The following is a 7562-nucleotide window of genomic DNA, read 5'->3' on the forward strand; positions in this document are numbered from 1 at the left end:
CTACCGCCAACTCTTGAGCTGCTCTTTTACCAACGAATAGTGTGATTGACTGTCATATTATAACGCCCCACGGCTGAAAAGGCGAGCATGTTTGGTGCGACGGGGACGCGAACCCACGACCCTCAGATAACGAGTCGTATGCCTTAACCCACCTGGCCGTGCCGGGTCCTATCGGGGCGGAATGTTTGTTGTTTGCTTGATTTAAATTATATTTTGTAGACCGTGTTACTCATCATTAATTTAGGTGTCTGAATAACATTATTTCGCAGACGAACAGGTTGTTTTAAATGTTTCACTTGTAAATTTCAGTAAAGCTGGAGAAAAATTGATGAAAAGGTCTAATTTATTCTTTGTTTTATTACTCTAACAACATACCAGTTTCTGTCATTAACGTTTCAGCACTAAACGTTTAGTCATACTTCACAATCGGTTAATGCTATTTTATTTTATTTGTCCACACCCTCTACACCCTCTCACATACAATAATAATAAAAGGTGTGATTTTAACTTGATAGAAGTTAAGTACAAAGCTACATAATGAGCTATCTGTGTACACTGCTCACCACGGGTTTCTAGCGTTGTCAGTCCACAGACATTCTGCTGTGCCACCAGAAGGACTTAAATGTGCTTGCTAGCTAATTCCGTAATTTCCGAAATACCCATTGATTTCAATACACCCCTTCTGAACGTCGGTATTTGCACATTAGAAAAAAAACAACTTTTTTTTTTTCTTGTCTAAAATAATTTTCCACGCATTTTCTTAAGATAATTTGGACATTTCGTATTTATTCAAAGAATTATTGATGTTGATTAAATAACATTATGCATTAAAATATTATAGGTGTTTTGGTCGTGTTGTGCGTGACTTGAAGGGTCAGATACTATTTCTTCTTCCATAACACTATGCAATCTGCATTATTTTTGTTTATAAAATATGCAAACATCCCACGCTGATTTTCAGTAAATCAAATAAATTGATAATTAAGTAATCAAAATATGTGTTACTATCACGATAAGGATTAAGTTGTTTTTTAATACCAAACATTATATATTTAAATGTTTTATACACACAACATAACTGAATTGTTTATATAAATATTTATTTACTTATCAGTTATATGTCGCCACAGCACTACATTTAGAAATGTACGCCACTTCTTGTGTTAAATATGTATTGCAGAAATTCTCCTCTATTTTATAAATTTGTAGAAGATTTTAGAGTAAAGAATCATCAATTGCAGATATGTGTATTCAAATTCTAGTGACAGCCAGTATTGTTGCCAACTGAAATTTCTAGAACCTTGTCAAATGATTATAAAAGATAGTCATCAAACTCGCTGAGAAATAGCATATATTGTTAGTTTGTAACAGTTAGTATACTATAAACCTCAGAACTGATAACTGTGATAAACGCTTATTAATCGAAAAAACTACCTATATTTGACCAAGAACGTTCATTGACATCGAACACTACAAACCATTTAACTTTAGACGATAGTATTTTACGAGGACATTAGATATTTTCCGCGGTTAAAAGTCAGCTTGTAAACGGCGTGAGTCCAGCGAATAATAGAATTAGCTAGTTTCCTCGTTAAGTGAACTGCATCTATATCAACTTGAAAGTTATTATCATGCCAGATAGAGGACTTAATATTGTTTGTGTGTATGAATCTTGTTGGCAATTATTATAAATTTGATACACATTCACATTAAATTAACTTTTTTAATTAAAATTAAAGTTCCGGCTATTTTTCTGCAAAAAAATAAAAAATAAACGCCCCCAGTAACTCAACGGTATGTCTGCGGACTTCAAACGCTAAAACCGGGTTTCGATACTCGTGGTGGGCAAAGCACAGACAGCCCATTGTAGCTTTGTGCTTAATCAAAACAACAACGCAAAATAAATCAGAGGCTCGTCAGGTATACATTATAATACGTACGTATAATTTTGTACGTAAATATATTGAAGTGAACCAATGCCATTAACTTTTTTCTCGCTGCTTTCATTCATATAAGAAAACTATAAAGACATTTAAGTTTGCGCATGTTGTTTTACCATTTATATTATACTTATGTAAATATATATTGTTTCCATAATCTTCCAAATACAGACAAATACTATAAAACGAGTTTATATAAAATTGTGTTATAATGCAATTGAAGTTAAAATATTAATAACTAAATCAAACTTCAAAAGATTGCAATATTTACAGAAATACTATGTACTATTCATGTTAATGTAACACAAATAATATTCAATAAATAGATTTATGTTGGAATGAACATGAATTCGTAAAATCAAAGTATTTTGATGGCTAAAAATTATTATACCAAGATATTGAGTCTTACATTTACTAAAGAAAAAACAAAGCAATTCTATAAAGATATAAGACGAAACCCCAATTTTCAAATTTAAAAAAAAACATCGATGCAAAAAAAATAGTAATAATGGACACTTCATAAAAAAGGCATAATGTCAAACAAACAAATACATTAAAATTTTTTAGAAATAATTAACTTCACTTTTGTCATCCTGCAATTATTATGTCAAATACATAAGCAAATACCTAATTGATTACCGAAACGATTCATTAAGAAACACATCGACATAATTATACCAAATCCAGTATTTATTAAGAAACACATCGACATAATTATACCAAATCCAGGTATTCATTAAGAAACACATCGACATAATTATACCAAATCCAGGTATTCATTAAGAAACACATCGACATAATTATACCAAATCCAGGTATTCATTAAGAAACACATCAACATAATTATACCAAATCCAGGTATTCATTAAGAAACACATCAACATAATTATACCAAATCCAGGTATTCATTAAGAAACACATCAACATATGTATACCAAATCCAGGTATTCACTAAGAAACACATCGACATATATACTATAATAATACCAAATCCAGGTATTCATTAAGAAACACATCGACATATATACTATAATCACAGCAAATCCAGGTATTCACTAAGAAACACATCGACATATATACTATAATTATACAAAATCCAAGTATGAAAATCAATATTTGTTTTTGTTTTTCGCTTGAGGCTATTCGAGGGCCATCTGCGCTTGTCGTCCCTAATTTAGTAGTGTCAGAGTAGGTGGAAGACAGCTGATCATCAGTACCTACCGCTAATTTCTTGCGTTACTCTTTTAACAACGAATAGTGGAATTGACCGTTACGTTAAAACGCACCCACTTCTAAAAGAGCGAGCATGTTTAGTGCGACGAGGATTTTAACCCGCGACTCTTGGATTACGAGTCGAGTGCTTTAACCACATGGCCATGCCGGGCGAAAGTAATGAGAAGTGCTTGTAGTTACTAAGGGTAATCTGAAACAAGTAACGTTGAGATGCTTGTTTCATATGGAGGATTACTACACAAAAAATATATTATTCCTGGTAGGATTTTCTTACTAATTAAAATACTTTTTATTGGTGTTTTAAATAGAAAGTTCTAACGTTCATGATTTTTGGGTTAAAAAGATTACACATTCGCCAGTGGCGTAAGTAGAGGGGGCAAGGGTGTACATCTGTCCTCGGGCGCAGCGTCGGGGGTGAGGGCGCCACATTGATGTTACATAATTAGGAATGAATTTCAGAATGAAATATTTTCCCCTCTTAACCAAGTAATGTCCAGTGTCCCATATATGAGAGTTGCAACGTCATGTGTCGCCACAATTTGGTTGTGATTTGGTCACGTTATACCATAACGCTGTTATGAAATCGTCAAAATGCAGTCACTTCATAGCGAATAATCAACGTTGTTATGTAACATTGTGTGAACGTTGTGAAATGTACCATTATATGCTGTAAATCAGTAATCAGAACGCACATTACACGAGTACTTCACCGAACAAAGTCGGTAAATTGTCTATTACTTGATCCAGTTTTGCAATGCTACCATGACCTCAGCGCCTTGTCCTTCGGGAGTAACCGAACGGCTATAACAGATAATTGACCCCCGCAAGTCTGATAAAGCTGGAAACGAAGCCGAGAAAATCTAACACTGGACTAGATTGTGAATAGCAGATACAAGTCCGGGCCTTTCGCGCCTTTTCGTACATTGATCCTAAAATTGAAACGGGTGAGCGCGTAACCGAACCATAAGATTTTTGGATGCACCGTTATGTGCCCAAGGTGAAAATTATTGCTATAAAATCTAAAATTCGTTTATTCGTTGCAGTGTTCATGTATCGGTCATATCATTTGAAAAATACTCATAACGACTTGTTGTTAAGGATAAATGTAATGGGGATTTGGTTTCAAATAGATTTAATATTTCCTGTTCCTCTCACATTCTCCTGATCTCCTTTACCTATTAACTACTGATCGTTTGTTTGATCTACTCACGCTGTTTGCCCTAGCTTTTATCCCACCCAACTTCGGACCAAAGCGAAAGCGTAAACCCTTTCGTCAATAACTATTCTATTACTCGGGGGATTAAAAGCAGAAAAATGCGTAACAGTACAGTGATGTGCCAAAAAACATTATTTCCTATAATGTAATATTATAATTTCTTATACAGCAGACAAGAAATTACGGAATCTAATTTTAACAATGAGATATAATTGTTATATATACGTTGTTGGGCCATATAAATGGTGTCATATTACACCTCTTGCTTAAAACTCATAATGTCAAAGGATCGATAGGCCACGCTTTCGCGGTCCGTATTTGTACTGAAAATCAAGATCAAGCAAGCTTTTGCCCTTTGCTCTACGCTGTTTTTATTCCTCGTTGAGCTCGTCTTAGTCATGGCATGACTAAACAAAGCATAGTAAATTACAACTTACTCTATTGCCAGTTGTGAAAGGTCTTTTAGTAAGTTAAAACTTATCCTGTTTTACCTGAGATCATCTATGGATAGAAAAGATTGTCAGTTTTGGCTTTGGTGAGTGTGAAGCGACAAATTACCGACAGCATAAATTTTGAGGAACTAATCGATAAATTTGCAGCAGCAAAGGCAGGAAGAATTTCTCTTTGAAGTTACATAATAACATCCAAAGCATTATATATCAAACTATTTCTTTTACCTTATGCTAACTTTTCAGGTTACTATATCCAAGGTAATGTTTTAAGTTTTCGTAATGTTATATTTGACTATTATTTTAGTATAAAATAATTCTGCATTAATTTTTATAATGCATTCTTGTTTCTCATTCTGTCCTTCTGTTATTCAATTATATCTTCAAATTACTCATTGTTGACTCAATTATTTCACTTTTTTTATCACCTTTATACCCTAAAATATGCCACGAAATTCAGGTTTTCATGTTCTAAAACTCATAAATTTCCGGGAAAGCATGACGGACCCCTTATGGCTTACGTTTTGTCACGAGAGGGCGCGAAAACTGACTTTGTCCTCAGGCACTGAAAACCCTAGCTACGCCTCTGTAATTATGTGTAGATAGTGATACTTGATAGATGGCCTTTGTTTTGATGACGTTTTGAATTTTCTAAAGCCAGATTTCTTATTGTTGGCGTTTGCTCTCATCAGATTCTGTCATAAAGAACATCACATACAACTCTTTATACACCGTATGTATAATTGTCATGTGTCATTTTAAAATTGTTATTTAACTTTAAAACTGCTTTTCTGGTAACACTAATATCACTCAGTTCAACTACATAACACACAGACCACTGCAGTTAGATAACGGCACAGTAGACTGTATAATTAATATAATCTTACTTTTAAAAGAAACGTCAAGTTTATTTTACATCACTAGGTCAGGATGATGACAACCGAAACAACTTTGGTCTGGTCTCGCTGCCAGCTCAAACTGCATGTTCTGTTTCCATTACATCGTATAGTCAATATTGCTTTTTCCATGGCTAACTTACAAGCATAGCTATTCTTATGATTACAAACACTTCTAAACATCCTTTGACTGCTTTCTTTAGTTTTTTCACCCTAGTTTTAAAAGAGTTGTTTGACGTATAATGCTCTTTGTTCAGATATGTCTGTCATCACGAACAAATTAGGTTTCTAGCCACAAAATTAATAAAACAAAATTCAATTTTCTGTATGAACTGTATCACTAATTGTATCGGTTTAAATGAAGTGGCATTGAGTGTTTCTGAATTATTATTCCTTGAATAAAACTGAACTATTTAATTAAAACCTTCCCAGCCACAGAAGATTAATTGAATCACTATTACAGACAATTGACAGCTGGTGTTGTCTGTATATTTGTCAAAATGTTTGTCAAAATAAAAGTAGATGATAGAAGAATTTCTTCTTATGAACTGGGTAAACTACAAATTAGTGGACATCAGTGGTGTAGACAATTTCCCTGAGATGTGGGGAGAAGCAAGACAAATTATTCTTCCCATTCTGCTATCAATAATAAAATCAGTATTAAATTGAATATTTTACCCCATGGATTATCACAGTTGTATCTAAGGCTTTATATAATTCACTCGAAAATCGAAAGTTCACATATTTTTGGTCAATCACTTTACAACCCAACTGACGGGTTGAATTATTATTCTCAGATTTTATTACGATACAGTCTGCAGTTATTACACTTTTTTAAGGGTAACTCCTATACACTCTTTATGGCTAAAGTCATTATTACCCAGTCTATTTCTATCTCTTTTTTTTTTCATAACTTTCAGGCACTTACTTTCTCTACCATGTATTTACAACATGCAACAAAATGCTAGTCCTCTAGTGACAACAATACGCACAACGAGAAAAGCCTAGAAGAGTTTTGTTTTTGAATTTCGCACAAAGCTACAAGGGCTATCTGTGCTAGCCGTCCCTAATTTAGCTTGTGTAAGACTAGAGAGGAAGGCAGCTAGTCATCACCACCCACCGCCAACTCTTAGGCTACTCTTTTACCAACGAATAGTGGGATTGACCGTCACATTATAACGCCTCCCACGGCTGAAAGGGCGTTAGCATGTTTTATGCGACGGGATGCGAACACGCGACCCTCAGATTACAAGGCAAGTCGCTCGCCTTAACACGCTTGGCCATGCCGGGCTCGCCTAGAAGAGTAAGATTACATTAACTGTATTACAAAACCATTCTACAACAATTAAACTACATACACAACAAATGAATTGTACATAGAAATACATAGCTAAACTTGTCATATTTATCGCTTTTGAAATAACTTTTAACACTTGTTATAAACCTAAATAATATTAAATGAACTAAATAATAACTTTGAGGTTAATACAGTCTTGGTGTATCCAAGAAAAGTATTTATAATATATTTTGCCTTTACACAAAATTGTTTTCAGTTCACACCAAACGTCTTTTATATGATCTTAGGGTCTAGTAGATTTTATATTCTAAATTGAAGTCACTGTCTCCTGGCTCTGAATCTATGACAGCCACTTTCCATGGCCATCTATGCCTCAGTAGCTGCATCAATTCGGTCTTCTCTTTCAGAGTATCTCTACAACAGATTGATACCACAGATCTTGGTCTTCCCATCTACTTTTTCTTTATAGTACACTCTATTTACAAGTTTCTGCACTTCAAATGGTCTTTTCCAATGCAATGTGACTTTGTT

This window comes from Tachypleus tridentatus, unplaced genomic scaffold (assembly GCF_004210375.1).
Source record: "Tachypleus tridentatus isolate NWPU-2018 unplaced genomic scaffold, ASM421037v1 Hic_cluster_2, whole genome shotgun sequence".
Classification (NCBI taxonomy): Eukaryota; Metazoa; Arthropoda; class Merostomata; order Xiphosura; family Limulidae; genus Tachypleus; species Tachypleus tridentatus.